Source organism: Notamacropus eugenii, chromosome 2 (assembly GCF_028372415.1).
Source record: "Notamacropus eugenii isolate mMacEug1 chromosome 2, mMacEug1.pri_v2, whole genome shotgun sequence".
In the NCBI taxonomy this organism is placed as follows: Eukaryota; Metazoa; Chordata; class Mammalia; order Diprotodontia; family Macropodidae; genus Notamacropus; species Notamacropus eugenii.
In genome coordinates, this window is record NC_092873.1 from 73,575,181 (window position 1) to 73,596,100 (window position 20,920).

General features: G+C 36.4%; 1 long non-coding RNA gene across 4 annotated transcripts in view; it reads left to right on the forward strand.

The window, feature by feature from the left end:
• LOC140525512 (uncharacterized) overlaps window positions 1-16,131 on the forward strand; it is a 28,001-nt gene extending 11,870 nt beyond the window's left edge. For all 4 annotated transcript variants that reach the window (XR_011974051.1, XR_011974052.1, XR_011974050.1 and 1 more), the window contains 2 exons: window positions 2,389-2,763; window positions 15,658-16,131. This is a non-coding gene — a long non-coding RNA (uncharacterized lncRNA). The remainder of the gene's footprint in view (window positions 1-2,388; window positions 2,764-15,657) is intronic.
• The last annotated feature ends 4,789 nt before the right edge of the window (window positions 16,132-20,920 follow it).

Consider the following 20,920-nt stretch of genomic DNA (forward strand, 5'->3'; position numbering starts at 1 on the left):
GGGTAATAATCAGTACGTAAGTTTCTGTCATCACAGAATCGCACAGCTAGCGTGTGTCTGAGACAGGACTGGACACAGATTTTTCTGACTTCAAGGCCAACTTTCTTATCATTATGATAGACTAAGTCATTAGAATAAGAGCCACATTATTCTGCATTTAGAATGGATCTTATTCATCATCACATCCAGCCCCCTTTATATATTAGAGGAGAAACTGAGATTCAGAGAAGAGAAATGCCTTATCCAAAGTTCAGTAACTAATGATTGGTAGTGCTTGACACCAGCTTCAGAATTCTCTGATTGCAAACTCCTTGAGGACAGGTACTGTATTCTTTTCATCATTGGATCCTCAGAGATTAACAGTAATCTGTACAAGGGAAATGTCTGTTGAATAAATAAATATAATTAATACAAATGAATAATCTATAACAATATAATAATACAAATGAATAAATTTAGATTTTGGATTTGGGTTCAATTCCCCTTTACATGTGTCCCATGCCCCAACCAGAATAAATAATGAAATGTCACTGATCTTTTCTTATGTTCAGTGAGGAGGCCTAAAATTTGTCTCCTAATTCTTCCCTTTTCCCTTTCTCACCACTCCATCTACCTCATTCCCCCCCCCCCCTTTTCAGGAATCTTATGATAAAGGAAGGGAGTCATTCCCATTGTAAGGAGCAATAACATATAACTTAAGGCTTTCTTGTCCAGAGGAATTTAATTTTAAGTTACTTTACTAACTAAAAGATCACTAAACTTTTTTTTTTTTTGACTGGCGGTGTGGACATCAAAGGTAGGGAGGGAGTGTTCCATTTTTCCCTATAATCATATCAAGTAGATATTATATCTCTGCCTAAGCCTACACCCAACTTTCTCTAACTGTAAAATTTTCTGTTAAATACTTGATGTTTTCCCAGAACCACAGAAGTCAATTCAACCTAAGAAGTATTCATTCAAAGCCTATTATGTCCAAGGCACTGAGCTAGGTCCTGGAAATTCAAAGACAAATATTTTAAGTTGTTTCTACCCTCAAGGAACTTTTAGAATTAGAAGGGAATTCAGAGATCATTTAGTCCAACATGCTTATTTTATAGGAGGATAAAGAAATAACTCAAAGTGACATTGTGGTGTTGATCTTTCTACATCTCAGTGATGACAGCCTTTAAACCATTTCTGTTCTTGGTGGGTAGTGTTTGCAGCTGACTCCTATCTGCTGAAATTTGTTCACCTACTGCTCTTTGGCAACCCTCAATTAGTGACAGAAACAGAATTAGAACTCATTTCTCCTGGATCTCAATTGAGACTCATTCCATTATGCCATGTTGAGATTCCTACTTACTCTGAGCTTCTGTTCACCACAGAAGGCCCTGTAGGCATCATGATACCTCCCTTTCTCCCCAGTTATCACTGATTTGGGCTCTGTTAGAATGGTTTATGTTGTAGTGAAAAGGGATTGTAGTAGTTGAGTTTTTAGGTGAATCAGTTTCTGTTCTTCATTGTACTTTTGGGAATAAATGAGTAAAAACAGTACTGGGATATTTTATATAACCTCTCTCCTTTAGTTATCTTTTTTAGAAATAATAGGACCATAGATTAGAGCTATAAGGGGCCTTAAAAGCCACTGAATTTAGCTCTCTCAATTTACAGATGAGGAAATTGAGGCCCAGAGAAGTTAAGTGATTTGTCCAAGATGACACAGCTAGCAAAATCCCTAAACTGCATTGAGTGCAAGTTATAGAGAGGCAGATTCCAGTTGGATAAAAGGAAAAACTTTCTAATACTTAGTCAGAGCTGTCTAAGCATAAAACAGACTTCCTTGAGAGGTAACAAGTTCTCTGTCATTGCAGAGATTTAAGTGGGGGCTGGAAAGAGATATTGTCAGAGATATTGTAGAAGGGATCCCTGTAAAGGTACAGATGCAGATAAAGATACAGATGGGATGAGATGTCATTTGAGGCTCTGTCTCTGAGACTGGATGATTCTGTGCTATTTAACAATTTTTTCAATCTCTCAGCCTCAGTGTTCCCATCTGTAAAATGAAGATTTTAGTTTTACATCCTTTCTCACAAAGTTGTTGTTTAGATGGAATATGATAGTGTTTGTGGCAATATTTAGGAAATTATAAAGCACTATACACAAATGTAGGGTGTTATTATTCTTTAATGGTATTTATTAGGAAATTATAAAGCACTGTATACAAATATAAGGTATTATTATTGTTTAATGGTGTTTGTTAGGGTCTGAGATTGAATTGATTTTTGTGCAGATAGAAACCTAGCCTTACTAAAGGCAAAAAAATTTCTAAGCATGGTTCAGTATAGAGAACATGAAGAAAGGGAGGTAATGTAAAGAGTTATCTTTCCTTTTACTTTTTTTCCTTTGAAGGACCTAAGAGGGCATGCACAGAAGTTCAAAAAAACAGCTCTAGTAGTCTGAGTTGCCCATCATGTTCAGAAGCCAAGAATGAAGACAAAGAAAAAAGAAATGCTGAGGGAAAGAGAGATGAATCTCTTATATCTGACCTTTCAGGACAGTACCATTTGCTGCCAGCATTTACATGGCAAGACTTGAAAGAGGAATGGAACAGACCCTTATCACCTACTGTGTCAGAGGAGACAATAACTAAAAAAAATGATTCCAATGAATTACTCTGCCCGTCTTGCAATGTGGTAGGAGCTCAGCGAATCTGCAACGAAGAACTGAAGTGGTGTATGTACCAAAACAAGAGTTGCCTCGCTGTCTATGGAATCACAAAAATGGGTATTTCTTTTAGTCCCTACACTCCTCTGGGCCACAGCTGGGGAGGTGCTCCCCCACAGGGTAGTGAGCAGCTCATTGGTGGGTGGGTAAGTGGGGCAGAAACTTGGATATGTGCTGGTGGGGGCAGGAGTGTGGGAGTAGGAGAAGTTGCTTTGGAGGTAGGGAGCCGGATAGGAAAGCAGAATAAGAGAAAGAAGTGGAGTAGTAGTGTAGTAGTTGCAGAAGGTGGGAAGTGGGGAGGATGGGGAAGTAGCAGCAGTGATCTGAGCTCTTAGATACAGGTCAGTGTTCTGGCTTCCTAGGTAACTGATTAACCTGTTTTGAAGAAGTTATTGAGAACTTGCAGAAATACCCTAAAACTTTTCAGTTTCAGTCTGGAAACATGGGAATCTCTTCTGGGGTTGAACAGGCATGGGAAGGGGGCAATTATAGTTTATTTCTCTGGGTTTGTTGGTTTTAAAAAACAAACCCCCAAAAGAGAACTAAGAAGAATTGACTCTGGGTGATTTATACCTTTGCTTTCCAACCTTTGTACAGAGGGATATCAAACAATTATTTGAGGACCATAGTTGGTGATTTGAGAACAGTCCTGTTGATATCTGTTGGTTGAGGATTAGAAGAATTATGAGACCAATGCTAGAAAAATTCCAATAATGACTCTAGATGAAGCTTACTGGGATAGAGAATCTCAATCAGAACTGTAGACTCTGAGTTGGAAAGAAACTTAGAAGTCATGTGATCCAACACATACATATGGTTTCCCCAACATATAAACTCAATATATGTGTTTAGAACTATAATGATGGGGAATTCACCACCTTGAGAAGTGACTCATTTGACTTTTGGATAGCTCTAATTGTTAGGAAGCTTTTTCTTACATCAAACCAAAATCTGCCCCTAATTCTATACTCTGGGATCAGATAAAATGAATCTAATTCCTTTTCCACATTAGTGTTTCCAATATCTGAATGTAGATAGTGCATTCCACCCTTCACTCTTAAAAATTATTTGCTGCAGACTAGCCTTTCTAATCCTTACACGTCATGATCTCCAAACCACTTTCTATCCTGTTTACATTCATCCAGATATGTCTCAGCTTATCAGTCTACCCTAAAATGTGACATTCAACATTAACCATACTATTCTGTTGACCAGAGCGGAATATTAAAGGTCTGTGTCTTCTTTCTTTCTGATTGGATCTTTCTCAGTGCAACTTAAAATCGCATTAGTTTTTTTGGCTACCATGTCATGCAATTTAGCTTACAGTTCACTAAAACCTCAGATCTCTTTCATATTAACTGTCATTTAGCCACTCTACCATTTTATCCAAACTACTGGAAAAAATGTTAAGTAGCTTAGGAACCATTATCTCTACTTCAGACATCATATCTTGGTACTTTCTACTGAAGATCTTTTATATTGAGACAAAGCCATTTATGGTTAATCTACTCATTCAGCCATTTCTATTCTACATAGCCATATTCTACATTCATATTCTGCATAGAAGTAGCCCATATCTTATCTCCAGTGGGGCTTAGGAGATGTTGGTAAACATCTTGGAAACTTGGAAATCTAGATAAACTATAGTTCCAATACTATGATAATATGAATAACCCTTTCAGAAAAGAAAATGAGGTTATTGGCCTTGCCTATTCATGATGAAGTCATGTTACCTTTTGAGTGCTGTTTCCTTTTCTGAATATACAGTAATTATCACTTTAATGAAAGGGATAGGGACTGGATCTGCGATTTCATTGGCATAGGGAACTCACAGGTGAGAAAATTCCAAGTGTAGGCTATCGCCTTCTCTAACTTACAATCTTCGAGTGACTTACAACATTGAGAGGCTAAGTTAGTCGCCAAGGGTCACAGAGACTATATGTGTCAGAGGTAGGAATTGAACCTAGGTCTTCTTGGCTTTAAGGCTGATTTTTTATCCACTGCATCATAGTGCCTCTCCTTATTAATGTATTCTAAACTTTCCTTCCTTCCTTCCTTCCTTCCTTCCTTCCTTCCTTCCTTCCTTCCTTCCTTCCTTCCTTCCTTCCTTCCTTCCTTCCTTCCTTCCTTCCTTCCTTTCTTCCTTCCTTCCTTCCTTCTTCCCTTCCTCCCTTCCTTTCTTTTTGCTGGAAACAAAAGTCAAATTCACCTGGCTATAGTTTGCAGATCCACACCTTTTAAAAAATAAGGACATTTGCCTTTCCTCAGTCTTGTAGTATCTTGACTATTTTCAGTAATCTTCAAAGATCACTAACTTGCTCAGGGATTATATTTTCCAATTCATTCAATAAACTGGGCTACATATAATTTATATGGACCAGGTGATTTGAACTCATGGAGGACATTCAAATGCTCTCTTACTTATATTGAATTTCATCTTTCTATAGTCATTTTTTCTGCTTCTTTCGTAGTTTATAGTTTCTTTTGGCAGAGAAACTAGTATCAAAAGAGGAATTTCTTCCATAATCAGTTGTTATCAACTCCCTAACCACTTTCCTCTTCTTTTATCAAAAGTAGCTTAACTACCACCCGTACTCCCACCTCTACACCTTCCCCCACCTCTAATCTTTTTCTTTTTGGTCTTAGCTTTATTCATTTGGACTCTATTGTTATAGGACCATGATGCAATTTGTATTCATTTTTAGTTATATGCTTTTGCTTCTATCTTCTCTACATGTCTTTTAAAAATCTATTTGTTGATGCATTTCTTGTTCATACACATTTGTTTCTTTAGACAACTTCACCTTTTCTTCATCATTTTACTTTTTTTTAATGCTTTCAGAATTTAATTCCTGAGAGTCTCCTATTCTGGACTCACTTCTGCTATAAAATATGAGGCTATAGGAGCCTACCTGACCTTTCTCTGAACCCTTTGAAATCTTTTCCCCAGTGTAGGATACAGGCTAGGAATGACTTTTCACAAATCCAATATTGAGTAGGCATTTCTCTCCCCTGCTACCCCGCTAGGTTCCTATAGTTTCTTGGTTTATCTTGGTTGGTGAGTAGTTCCAGAAATTCCCCTTGTTGATCTCTCCACTTTTTGATAAATGAAATAAGCTTTAATGCAAGCTAAACTGCTCTACCTTTGGCACAATTAGCCATTAAATTGGTAATTGAAGGTAAACTCCCCCTCAGCTTCATGTATTTTGTCATTTTGACCTTCTGTCCAGAACAAGGCTAGGTATAACACTCCCTCAGGATTCTAAGGTATCTCTGAGGAATTGGGGTGACATTCTCTACTGCTGTTGGCTTGTACCCCTATTTTGGTATTGATCACATTGTTAATAACCAATGACTTAGCATCCTAGTTCCAACTGACCAATTAACATCAGTTTTTTTTTTAAGAGGAAGTGGGGATTAAGTGACTTGCTCAAGATCACACAGCTAGTAAGTGTCCGAGGTTAGATTTGATTCCAGGGCCAGAGCTCTATCTACTGCGTCTCCAAACTGCCCCAGCATCAATTAGTTTTTTTAACATAAATTTTTAAAATTTTGAACTAAAATACAAAATAAGAAAAAAATCAACATTGCCTTGTACACAGCAGAACATAGGGGAGGATTCACTATAAAACAATAAATTCCTATTTCAAGAAAGCCTGTTTAATAAGCAGTACTCATATCCAAAGCTGCCCATCCTTTCTTTTCTTTGTGTCCTTACATCTCTGCTGCGCACTTCTTATTTTATCTCCCCCTCCTCTATCCCAAAGAAGGCTACAATTAAGCATGGATATATGTGCATACATGTATACACATATGCACACATACATATACACACGTGCACACATGCATACACAAACATAGATATTTATAATCATATATGTACACACATACATATATGCTCATGCTCATATATGTTAGTTTGTACCATGATTATTTCCACCTAGCATCTGTTTCTCTGAAGGTAGACAGCATCTTTCTTCATAAGTCCAACTCTTTCCATGCTTTTCTATTCCACCCAATCACATTCTATCTGAGAGATTGTCTCAACAATACTCTCACCTTATAATATGGTGTAAAGTCTGATACTACTAAATCTGTTTCCTTTACATCTTTCTTCCCCTGATCTCTTTAAAGTTTGTGATCCTTTGTTGTTGCAAATAAGCTTCACTATTTTTAACTCAGTAATAAAATTTTTAGTAATTTAATTGAGATAGCATTACATAAATAGATAAGTTTGGTAAAATTATCATTTTTTATATTGACTTTACCTACCCAGGAATAGTACATACTACTTCAATTATTTAGATCTTTATTTATATAAAAAGCATTTTATGTTTATGTTTGTAATAATTCTGGTATCCGTTTTGACAGATATACTCTCAGGTAATTTATACTGTTTAGTTTTTTTGTAAGTGGTCTAAAACAATATAGTATAGTTTCCTTATTTTTCTCTTTTGATTAAATCTATTTTAGCTTTAACTTTCAGATCATGATTCCTACCCTTGCTTTTTATGTGATAAATTCGACTCCTGATCAATCCACTTTAAAAACTGCACCATCTAACTCTGCCTAACATCAATTAGTTTTTTCTAATTAAATTTCTTTATTTTCCATTTTCGACATTCAGTTCCACAAAATTTTGAATTTCAAATTTTCTCTCCATCTCTCCCCTCCTCCAACCCCAGGACAACATGTATCCTTTCCTCAAATCTGTCTTCCCTTCTATCACTCCCTTTCCCCCATCCCTTTCCTTTCTATTTTCCTTAGTGCAAGACAGATTTCTATACCCCATTGCCTATATATCTTATTTCCTAGTTGCACATAAAAACAATTTTTGACATTCATTTTTAAAGTTTTGAGTTCCACATTCTCTTCCTTTCCCCCTCCCAACCCACTTCATTGTCAAGGCAAGGAATTCGATATAGCCATGTGTAGTCATGAAAAAATACTTCCATAATAATCATGTTGTGAAAGACTAACTGTATTTCCCTCTATCCTGTCCTGCTCTCCATTTATTCCATTCTCTCCTTTGACCTGTCCCTCTACCAGCCTTTGTTTCTGATTACCCTTTCCCTCAATCTGTTGTCCTTTCTGTTATTCCCCCCTGTCTTATCCCCTTCCCCTCTGTTTTCCTGTAGGGTAAGAAATTTCCAAACCCAATTAAGTGTGTATGTTATTCCTTCTTGAGCCCAAATTCGATGAAAGTAAGGCTCACTTATTCCCTCTCACCTTCCACCTCTTTCCCTCCATTGTAAAAGTTCTTTCTTGACCCTTTTATATTAGATGATTTACTACATTCTACCTCTTCCTTTCTTTTTCTCTCAGTACATTCTTCTCAACACTTAATTTTATTTTTTAGATATCATCCCTTCATATTCAACTCACAACCCTGAGACCCCCTCCTCTCCATATATATGTATATATATGTATATATGCATTCATACACACATATATATGTATACACATACATACGTACACACACACACACACACACACACACACACACACACACACATATATATAGATACAGATATAGATATATTCCCTCCAACTACTGTAATACAAAGAAAGATCTCAAGAGTTACAAATACTATCTTTCCTTATAGGAATGTAAGAAGTTCAACTTTAGTAAGAACCTTATGATTTCTCTTCATGCTTACCTTTTCATGTTTCCCTTGATTCTTGTATTTGGAAGTCAAATTTTCTATTCAGCTTTGGTCTTTTCATCAAGAATGCTTGAAAGTCCTCTATTTCATTGAATGACCATTTTTTTCCCCTCAAGTATTATACTCAGTTTTGCTAGGTAGGCAGTTCTTGGTTTTACTCCTACCTCCTTTGACCTCAGGAATATCATATTCCAAACCCTCTAATCCCTTAGTGTAGAAGCTGCTAAATCTTGTGTTATCCTTATTATGTTTCCAGCATACTTGAATGGTTTCTTCTTGGCTCATTGCAATATTTTCTTCTTGACCTGGGAACTCTGGAATTTGGCTATAATATTCCCAGGAGCTTTCCTTTTGGAATCTCTTTCAAGAGGTAACTGGTGAATTCTTTCAATTTCTATTTTTCCTTCTGGTTCTAGAATATTGGGGCAGTTTTCCTTGATAATTTCATGAAAGATGATGTCTAGGCTCTTTTTTTTTTGATCTTGGCTTTCAAGTAGGTCAATAATTTTAATATTATCTCTCCTGATCAATTTTCCAGGTCAGTTGTTTTCCAATGAGATACTTCACACTGTGTCATTTATTTTTTTCATTTTTAAAAATAATTTATTCATTTTTCATAAAGTCATTAGCTTCTATTTGTCCCATTCTAATTGTTAAAGGAATTATTTTCTTCAATGAGTTTTTGGACCTCTTTTTCCATTTAGCCCATTCTTCTTCTTAAGACATTCTTCTCCTCATTGGCTTTTTGGACCTCTTTTGCCATTTGGGTTAGTCTAATTTTAAAGATGTTATTTTCTTCAGCATTTTTGGAGAGTTTCCTTTAGCAAGCAATTGACTTGTTTTTCATTATTTTCTTGCATCACTCTCATTTCTCTTCCCAATTTTTCTTTACTTTTCTTATTTGAGTTTCACAATCCTTTTTGAGTTCTTCCATGGCCTGAAACCAATTCATATTTTTCTTGGAGGCTTTGAATGCAGGAGCTTTGGCTTTGTTGTCTTCTTCTGGTTGTATGTTTTGATCTTCCTCATCACAAATTACATAAAAAAATACCTTTTCACCAAGTAAGTAAGAATCTATAGTCTTATTTTTTTCCTTTTTGGTCATTTTTCCAGCCAATTACTTGACTTTTGAGTTCTTTGTTAAGTGGAGGACTTCAGAGGCAACTGCTACTTAGGCAGTGGCTGCCACTGCCCTGGAGCTGGGGTTGGGGTTGGACCATGCTCCGCTCTCAGTCCCCTTCCTGTCAACCTTCCAGATTGTCTTGGGCTGGAAATTTGCTTCAGTTTGTCATTTTTGTGGCTTCTGATGCTCTAGAATTTGGTTAGAGTCATTTTTTACAAGTTTTTTGGGGAATTTGGGGGAAGAGCTCAAGCAGGTCCCTGCTTCTGCTCTTCCATCTTGGATTTGCAACCCCATCAATTAGTTTTTATAAAGGGAGTTACTTTGAATATAGAATACAAGTATAATTTCCCCCTGAACACATCAGGGCATACTTTCCATCATACCATCTTAGTCTCTGGGAAGAATAAGCTCAGACTTAACAGTTTCCTTATGCTATCATCCCCATGAAGTTCATGTCCAAATGGGGCAAAATTGTTGGATGATTCCTTGCCTCTATTATTGATATTATAGAATTGGATCTTGAAGGTCAGAAAGTCCAGAAGATTGATCTGTAGGACTTAAAAACTGGATGGGCTGCTGAAAAACTCAACATGGACTTAACCCCCAGTGTGCTGGTGTCTCACTCTCCTGATCTTTTATAATTCACCTGGTCATGGCTTCTAATTTCCTACCCTTAAAACAAAAGAACAAATCCTGAGATAAAGAACCAAGGCCCATATTCATTGGTCAAAAGTTAGTCTAAGGCCTAAGGCCTCTCCCCTTAGAGCATTCTCTTTCTTTTCCCACTGGAAGACCACCAGCAGAGCAGGAAAGAGTCGACCAAAGAAAAGAGATGAAGGCTTTAGAATGCACTTCTGTAGCCAGAGTCTTCTATTTACATGTGGTTAACAGACTAGAATCAGTTATAGAATGTCTACTTATGTTACAAAATCCACGTGGGAATTATGTCAGCTGAGTACATGCTTTTAAGGACATCGCACTTACCATAATTTCTTGGCCTCTTATTGATCTAGGGTTAGAGGGAGTCATTCAGACTGCTATTATATTTATATCATGCCTCTGCCAGACTGGTGATCTATTTCACTAACTCCTCATCTTCAGGTGCTCTATAGTATAACTCACAACAGTATCCCTTCTATTTCTGCCTCCGTCGATCTTCCTCCAATTGTTTTTCACTAAGCTTCTCCCTTCTGGTTTCTGGATTTCTTCAAAATAACAAATTGTCATTGACATATTTTGTTCTTACAATGAATTATGCACCCCTTTCTAAATTCCCTGCATAGTATGTAATAAGTAAAAAGAGAAAAAAAGTTAAGCAAGGCTAAATACCACATTATGTCAATCTGACATTATCTGCAAAAACTAATATATATGTTTATATATCGTTTTTTACTGTGTCATCATTTTCATTTATTTTTTTCCCTTTTGAATAAGGTTCCTTCAGAATAAGGTATATGTATTACCAATTCTAGTCATGGGTACCATCCCACCAAGTCTTAGTGGTGCATATGAGATCAAATTTTCTTCTTTGTGTATGCTTTGTTTATTGTCAATACTTCATTTGTTTATAGACGTCTGAGACTAAGTTATATTGTTTATTTTTTGGGGGGGGGGAAAGGTGGAGTTTGTGAATTACTGAGTATTTCTGTTGTTATTCTTTTTCCTACCTTTTAGTTATTCTTTATCATATTTGATTTAGTGAATACATATATATATATATATATAATTTATATAAGCACTTTTCTCCCTTCCCCTCTCTTTTTAGTATAAAACCCTTTTGATTAATTTTTCAAGAAGAGAAATACATCCTTATTAATGTTTGTTAGGTACATTTCATCCCTCATTATAAATTTACCATTCTTTTCTTTTAAGATGTGATCCAGAAATCCAAATCCTGTTCTTAGACACCATCTTCTTAACTGGTTCTTTACCTTATAAATTTGCCTTTATTTTCTTAATTCTTCTCCTATAATCATCAGCAGTGATGAAAATACAACCTATGTAAAGTTATGAAAACATGACCTTCAGGTTTTTTTTTTCTTAAACATAGAACCTCATAATCCTTAACAATACTTTCCAGTCTTCTTCTGGACAGAGCGAGCAAAATTCTGCTCCCATACTCCCTTGACCCTGTCAAGAGAAGGATGGTATGTTTCATTATATGTTCTCTGAGATCAAGATTGTCCATTTCAGATACTTGGAATTTGATTTATTTTTTGTGCTCTTAAAAAATTAATGTTCTTGGGGCAGCTAGGTGGTATAGTGAGTAGAGCCCTGGCCCTGGTGTCAGGAGGACCTGAGTTCAAATGCGGCCTCAGACACTTGATACACTTATTAGCTGTGTGACCTTGAGCAAGTCACTTAACCCCAATTACCATGCCTTTCCCCTTCAAAAAAAATTATTATTCTCTTTGTATATATTGACCTTCTGCTTACTTTACATTGCATCATTTCATTTAAATCTTTCCATGTTCCTCTGAACTCGTATTCATCATTTCTTCCAAAAACATAATATTTGATTACCTTCACATACCATAGTTTGTCCTTTCTAGGTTGATGAGCTCCTGCTTTGCTCTTTGCTACTATAAAAAGTGCTACTTTGACCTCCTTGTGGTACATGCCTTGTAATAGCATGTCTGGGTCAAAGGGTATGAACATTTTTATTCACATAATTCCAATTATCTTCCAAAAGAGATGCTGTAATCAAGATCTCTACTAAGTATTATTTTTATTGTTGTTGCTTGTATTAGTATTCCTGTCTTTCCTTAGCACCTCCAACTTCAGTGCTTCAGTTTTTTGGTCATCTTTGCCAGTTTGCTGGTTGTGAAGTAATAATAGCTAATAGCTAGATTCATATGTCTCTTATAAGGCTTATTCACTTGTAGGCTTTGCAAAGTGTTTTACATATACCGTTTCATTTGGTCCTCACAGCAACCCTGTGAAGTAGGTGCTATTATTACTCTTACTTTACAGATGAGAAAACTAAAGCTGAGTGATTCTCTCACAATCACAGTGGGCATCTGTGGGCACACACAGTGGGTACACGCAACTACTAAGTGTCTGTGGTCAAATTTGAACTCAAGTCCTGCTGAGTTCCTCCAGGGCCAGTGCTATATCCACTGTGCCACGTAGCTGTCCCTGCCTTCTGTTTTAGAAGGAAGACCAATTTATACTTTCAGCATAGATAATGATTGCTTGGTCATGACAGAAAGACAAACATTGCTGAATTCCCAGAAGTCAGATCTTCAGTTTATTGTTAAGGTTCAGATCTACTAGATTTAAAAGTTTATACATAAATCATGCAATTACAAGTAGAGTGGTATCCTTAACCACTTGATATAATTATGCTGTGTAGCGTGTGTGTGTGTATGTGTGTGTGTGTGTGTGTGTGTGTGTGTGTGTGTGTGTGAGAGAGAGAGAGAGATAGACAGACAGACAGACAGACAGATCTGAGTAGCAGTCATGATCTGGTAGCTTTTAAATATGGTATTCTCACATGAAATATAGATAGTTATTTCAGGTTTAGCCTTTAGACATCAAATGTAGATCAGAACAGAATTGTTTCATCTCAGGGAAACAAACTCAATAATCTTACTTGTAGTTGTAGCAGTGGTAGTGTGTTATGATGTGGTGATCAGGGTTGTTCAAACATTCCTATTTGCTTCTCATCCAACTACAGATTTGTTACTCAGATAGGTTTCCCAGTGCAAGCACTTATTCTCCTCCCTGAGCAATAGTAAAAAAAAAAAAAAAAAAAAAAAAAAAAAAAAGAAGCTTCTATAATCCTTTTTATCCTGTATCTCTGAGTCCTCTGCCAGGGAGTGATTTTGGCCTAACATCTCAGTGTTAGATCTATGCATATATATATTTTTTTCTGCCCTCAATGGTCTCTTCCCAACTATATTTCCAATAAGCATATCCTGACTAGCAGATGCTGGTAGTTAACATTGATTATAAAGAAAAACTAAATGTTTAAAACATTCCTGTGCTCAGAGGAAAAGGCTTCAGGCTGCTATAAAAGCATTCAAGAGAGAAAGGAAATTCAGGATGACTGTCTTGGGATGTTGTATGTTTCAGCAGCACAGCCTCTGATCTGAGACACCTTCAGTTGGATTCACCTTGGTGACTGTGAATCTTTTCTCCTTTCTTTGTGGTATTTACCTCTGACTGTTTACCACTGATCAGCTCTACATGGCTTCTTATAGTTTAACTTTCTTCAACTCCATGCATTTTCTCTTCACTCCATCAAAAAATGGGATGTTCTCTTTGAAAATTTTTCCTAGACTTATTGAACTGACTTTTAAAAATGTTACCCAGAGAATATGGCCTGTATTTCATCATTACTGCTTCTTTTCTGAGACACTCCATGGATTTATGTGCACCTCAAAGGGAGCACCTGACTTCACTACATTTTTATAGTTAGTTTAACAACTCCTTATCTCTTTTTTATGATTAGGTTTATGAAAAACTGAATTCCTTACACAGTGTAAGGTAAGCCAAAACATAAAATATAATCTCAAAGATCCCCAATGAGATCATTTAAAAAATTATTTTCAGTTCCAAATTCTCTCATGCCCTCCCGCCTTCCCCACCCAATTGAGAAGGTAAGTAATATGATACTCTATATACATGTGAAGTCACATAAAACATATTTCCATATTATCTATGTTGCAAAAAATGAGCAAGAAAAGTAAAGAAAGTGAAAAAAATGTGCTTCAGTCAGTGCTCAGTTCATCAGTTCTCTTTCTGGAGGTGAGTAGCATTTTCCAACCTGAGCCCTCTAGAATTGTCATGGATCATTGTATTATCAGAGTAGCTAAGCCTTTCACAGTTAATTATCATCATTATATTACTGTTAGTGTATATGATATTTTCCTACTTCTGCTCATTTCACTTTGAATCAGCTTGTATAAGTCTTCTCAAGTTTTTCTGAACCCATCGCCTTCATTATTTTTTTACAGCATAATAATATTCCATCAAAATCATATACCATAACTTGTTCAGCCATTCCCCAATTGATGGATATTTCTTCAATTACCAGTTCTTTGCCACCACTGAAAGAATTGCTATAAATATTTTGGTACTTGTGGGTCCTTTTCCTTTGATGCATTTGGGATACAGGTCTATTAGTAGTATTTCTGGGTCAAAGAGTATGTAGTTTTATAGCCCTTTGGGCATGGTTCCAAGTTGTTCTCCAGAATGGTTGGGATCAGTTCACAATTCTACCAATTATGCATTAGTATACTTATTTTTCCATATCACCTCCAACAGTTGTCATTTTCCTTTTCTGTCATTTTAGCCGATCTGATGGGTGTGGGATGGTACCTCAGAGTTGTTTTAATTTTCATTTCTCTAATTATTAGTTTTAGAGAATTTTTTCATATAAATATTGATGGCTTTTATTTCTTCTTCTGAAAACTCTTCATAACTTTTGACTATTTATTAACTGAGGAATGGCTCTTATTTTTATAAATTTGGTTCAGTTCCCTATATATTTGAGAAGTGAGCTTTTTATCAGAAAAAAACTTGTTACAAAATCCCCTCCCCATTTGGTTTCTTGTTTTCTTTCAAAATTTGGCTACATTGGCACTGCTTGTACAGAAACCAATTTAATGTAATCAAAATTATCCACTTTATTTCCCATGGTCCTCTAAATCTTATATTTTGTCATGAATTCTTCCTCTATCCAGAGATCTAACAGGTAATTTTTTCCATTCTCCCCTAATTTGCTTATGATATCAGTCTCTATGTCCACATCATGTACCTATTTTGACCTTATCTTGGTATATGGTGTGAGATGTTGGTTTGTGCCTAGTTTGAGGCAGAAAACTAGAGTCAGAAAATTAAGCTTCTTTAAGGAAACTACTAAACTTGTTACTTGGAGAGGCTTAAAATAAACATAAACCCAGTGAGAGTGTGGGAGGTAGCATAAAAATTCATAGAATGACTTAAGTGAAATCAGGGATATGAAAAAATAACTTCAGTGTTTTGGGTTGTTATCAGTATTAAGAACTGAGCCACTTCTACAATATGAGATTTTGTTTTTTTGTCAAAGAGTGGGAGGGTTCTAGGCTCCATGGGTTAAAAGCCTGAACCAAGGGTTTAGAATATTCATGAAGGCAAGGGAAAAGAGAAAAAGGAAAACTCATTTCTGGTTCCTTTCAGGTGAGTCTTACTATGACATAATAATGAAGAGATGTGCCACTGAAGAAGACTGTCGAGAAGAAATTAAGACTTTATATGGTTTCCCATTCCAGATTAAGGAGAAGATTTGTGTGAAGGCTAGACCCCTTTCGAAATCCAAGGGTCCAGTTTTGTTTTCTTTTCCAGGTCTTGTGGTTATTCTTTCATGGATGCTGCTTTTCTGAATAACCTTACCACAGATCATTCCTCTATCTAGCCTGCCAGCTATTGAATCACAGAATCTGAATTGTCTAATTAGAAGAAATGTACGATTCATTAGCATCTACAATTTTCACTGACAGTGTTGTTCTTCTGTTAGTATTCTGGAAGTTATTTGTTCATATTTTTTCACTTCCCTTCCTTAAAACAAGAGTCTGTATGATCTTCCATGTAGAGATATGAGATCAATTCTTTATATTACACTTAGTTGTTTCTTAGTATGATGATTAAAAAAAATTCAAGAAACATAGCATCTGAGTTAATCATTTTATTTATAAGGTTAGCACATTTTCTAATAAAAGGATGGTCATTTGGGCCATCTGTCTTAGACTAAAGATGTCTCATGGGGTAGGCTCACAGTTTATATGCCTTTTGAAGAATAGGTACTCTTGAAGGGGTACTCATCAACTTTGACTAGCTAATATAAGAGGAAGTGGTCTATATTAAAATGAGGGTTTTGGGTATGTGACTTGGGTCACCCAAATTTTGGTAAAAAATATGTCAATTTTCACCTATCTGACAAAAGGGAGAATCAACACTGCTCCAGACCTATATGAGCAAACACAATGAGCAGGAATGTACCCATTAGTCCAAACTTAGAATTTCTTTTACTGTCTGATTAGATCTTGGCCTAGGTAAATCTTCTAGAGAGATTTCCCACACTGGTTGGTTTCTGGGTGAGGAAGTAGATAAGGGGAAAAACCTTGGTTCCAATACAATAATTGTTTTGCATTTGTCCTTCGTTCTTGAAGAGGATCATGACATCAAGATGATGACATGACTTTGATTTGAGTGAGTGAGGGCTCTGCAAGGTCACCAACCTCACCTTCTTCTGAGCCATCTGGGTCCAGTGACATGATATTCATCAGAACAACTGGAGATGACCCAGGATGCAATGTGGCCCTGGCCCTTTCAGGCTTAGGTCTTATCACAATCTTAGTTTGAGTGAGATACACCCATTCAATGAATAGGCTTCTTTAAGTTACTCAAAGGGTGGCCCCTTTAATTAAAAAAAAAAAAACAACTGGGAAGGGAACACCATCAGGGTTCCTGAGTAAAAGAGAAACAAGTGCAAAAAAGATTTATTCCTCACATTCCTCCATTTGATTCTATGGACAGACAAAATCTCTTTATTGAATCACTAATTGATATCACAAGCACTTTATCAATGGTTCTTAACTCTGGGAATCATGATGGATAACAATGTGAGGGGAAGAAAGGGAAACGTTAATCAATGCACTGACAAAATCAAGGGGGCAGTCCCCTTTGTTAAGCAGACCTTACAGATAAAAGGCACATAGGAAAGCAGTAAAATAAAATTGTCTGGTTCTTAGGACATCATCTGATGTAGTTTTCTGGTCTGGGTTGTCTCTGAGAAGTTTCCAGATAATTGACTTCTTTGGTTCAGGTCACTTGTAGAGATCCTCCACTCTGCTAAAAATTCTCCTACAAAACTGGTCTTATCACAAATTTAAATTTACTTTGCCAATAAGCAGGCATAATAATGAAAGATAGCTCAAACTTTATGTCTCTATTACTAGAAAATCAAATTTGGAAACTTTTAGAGCAAAGACATTACATTTTTAGGTTTAGTCAATTGTGATGTTGATATATCTAAGAAAGTCAAATACAAACAGAAAATTAGAACTCACTTTTTATGCTTGGCATTATCCATTGCCCTATTAGGAGGATAAGATTTTGGTAAGGAATTGATGATACTTTTCCAAAGGAGACAGACTCTAATACAAAAATTAATTCATTTAAATGTTGCCAGATTAACTTCAATTGTAACGAAAAGTTCTAGGATGGTATCTATAAATACAGTGAGTGATCAGTTTCAAAACAGTGCATTTTAAGTAAGTTGTTTATAATAAAATATTTTCAACTTCTAGCCATGTTCAAATAAATAATCCCTTACAAAAGTGGATGTCTCTTTAAGGAATTTACAAGATAGACCACAAGCCATTCTTCTTCTAAGCTAGCTAATTGTTCTGCTATTCCTTTCCTTAACATAGAACTGACACAGTTATGAAATTCACTAAATAACAGAATCATATTCTGATTTCACAAGTCTTTGTATCATTTCCCTGATTATCTTCATAGCATTATGAGAAATTAAAGGACTTTAAGTTAGAGAGGAATATATAACTAGTAACAGATGTCAATGCTAAATACTTAATCAGTTAATTGTTTGGAAAGTAGAAAGGACTAAAATTCTAGCTAAATAGCTCAATCTTATAGTAATTCAGATGTAGTTTAGAATTAAATTAAGAGATAAAGATCTAATAATGTGTTTATACAGATCACAAAACGTGTTTATAGAAATTTGCCATAAATGAGAAATAAGGACATAAGGAAAATGTTCCCTTATCTTGATGTCAGTTTTAGGTGAAAATTATAGCTTCCCTGAATTCCACTCTCTCTTTTAAAGAACTATTTTGTTTAGTGAGCTTTTGAACCTTCTCCTCCATTTGGCTAATCCTGCTTTTTAAAGCCTCCTTCTCCTCATTGACTTTTTGGACCACTTTTTCCAATTGAGTTAGCCTATTTTTAAAGGTGTTATTTTCCTCAGCAATTTTTTGGTTCTCCTTTAGCAAGCTGCTGACTCACTTTTCAAGCTCTTCTATGGCCTGAGCCCATTTCATATTCATTTTGGAGGTACTGGAGGCAGAAGCCTTGACTTCCTCTGACAGCATGCCTTGTTCTTCCTCATCTAAAAGGATGGAAGGAAACACCTGTTCACCAAGAAAGTAACCTTCTGTGGTCTTGTTTTTTCCCCTTTTTTGGGCATTTCCCCAGCCAGTTACTTGACTTCTGAATCCTTTGTCAAGACAAAGGTTCTAGTGGTCCTTCTCCCCTCAGTACCATGCTCAAGGCTGAGATTCAGATCAGCTACTCAATTCCCCCAGGGGCTTTGGGACCACCACTGAGAGCTGAGGTTCAGATTAGCTGCTCAGTTCCCCCAGGGGTTTTAAGCTGAACTTGCTGGACAATGGACCCAGGCTGCTTCTGAGGCCACTGTAGCCCCCCACCTCCCACTGATGCTGCTGCCTCTGCCTCTACTGCTGCCTGGGGCCAGTGCTGCATGGATCCTGTTCACCTCTTTCCCAGCTGGGAAAACCCTCCCACACTGACCTTTGGAGCTTTCTTTGTAGCTTGTGGGTGAGGGATCTGGAACTCTCCCTGCTGGAAATTCTGCCCTGGAGGTCTGTTCAGGTCCTGTTCCTCCCAGTGCCACATGGCCAGGGCTGGATTCTGCTCCACTCCACATCCTGTGAGATAGACTTTTCCTATTGGCCTTCCAGGTTACCTTTGGCTGGAAACCTCTTTCACTCTGTTGTTCTGTGGTTTCTCCTGCTCTAGAATTTGTTGAGCGTCATTTTCTACAGATATTTTGTGGGCTGCGGGGGAAGCGCTAGTTAATATGCGTCTTTCTACTCTGCCATCTTGGCTCCACTCCCAGGTGAAAATTATGAAGATAGCCAATTGACTTGAGCCATGCTTGCAGTTAGCTTGATGGGATATTTTCTATTCAAGAGGAAGGGTCATACTGGAGAAATAGAGTCAAGAAAATTTTACCTCAGTCCATGTCAAGAGTCATTCTCCAAACTTTTTCCATGAGAATGCCACCTGCAGTTCAAGAGTGTAAAACCCCATAGGATTGCTGGTATCATAGATTCATTGGTTCAATAGCATTTCTTGATGCTCATACCTGGAGTCAGACTCAGAATAATATCAGTTACAGTCCCATAAGGTCTTAAATAGCAAGTTCCAATAATTGCAACTTCAGTTGGATTCAGCTCTCAAGGATCACATGTCCTCGATGACAAATATTGACTACAATCTCACATTAGTAACAGTAAGAAATTCATCACAGAAAAATCACAACTTAGGTTGTATAACTAATACTCATGCCAAGTAGAGTCTTTTTCATCCCTAAGTTCAGCATTAACCAAATGATTTTTCTTTAAGATGCTTAGTGATAATAAAAGACTTGGGATGAGATATGTAAATATGGCAATTCCAAACTACATACTGAAAACAGATTATGTGAAAAATTTTCTGTAGTAAAGCATGTTCAGTTACTAACAATGTTCAAATGGACATAGACATGGAGTACTGCTCTCAGAAATCCTTTGAGCAATGGGAACATTTTAAGGGTGACTCTTATGTAGTTGGCATTCGTTTCAACACATTCTAATCCCTGATTAAATAGCAAACATAAGTAAAATCAAATTTCCTATTAAGGTGAAACAAGATAGTTCATAAGTTACTACCCTTCACTAACGTAACTAACTCTATTGTTCCTTAAAACAAAAACAAAAGAGGTTCCTGACTTTAACATCACAATTTACTAGATTCACATCTTTGTTTCACAAGCTTCTCTACCTTTGTCTAATACACAGTTCTAAAAGAACAAGATATTTCAGAAACAAAATCTTCTACATATGACAAGTTCAAACACTAATTTAACAGTTGCTTAGACCATGTAATGACTATAAATTCAGATCCAAATATCAAGAACTTCCCACTTATAGCTTATTACAGTAATTCAAATACCTAAGTATTAATCTAATAACTAATATATTCAGTTCTGCAATAGCAAATTTCCACTCTTTGTCTATGCTGATGATAGAAATGTACCATGAGAATTTTAAATAAGCAGTGACAAGGTTGCTACAGCATCAAAACTGGTCATCAAGGCCTACATCAATACAAGTAGCCTAGCATATGGAAGCAGGGAGACAGATTTCATGTATGGGAAAACGAATTAAGAAGAGTCCAACCTTAGCTTTCCCAAGGTAACCTCCCTGCCTTATTTCCAGGGACAGATATGGACAGATATTCACTGGCCTTAGATATCAGATGTTGCTTCCATTGAGATGACTTTTTTCCTCACATTATTATTCACAAATTCATATATTTCTTTTTTTAGATATATAGTGATAATTCCCAGTTCTGTATAAACTTTTCCTCTATTTTCTTAAACAGCTGGATCAATTCCTGCCTCTTTTATCTTACTTTG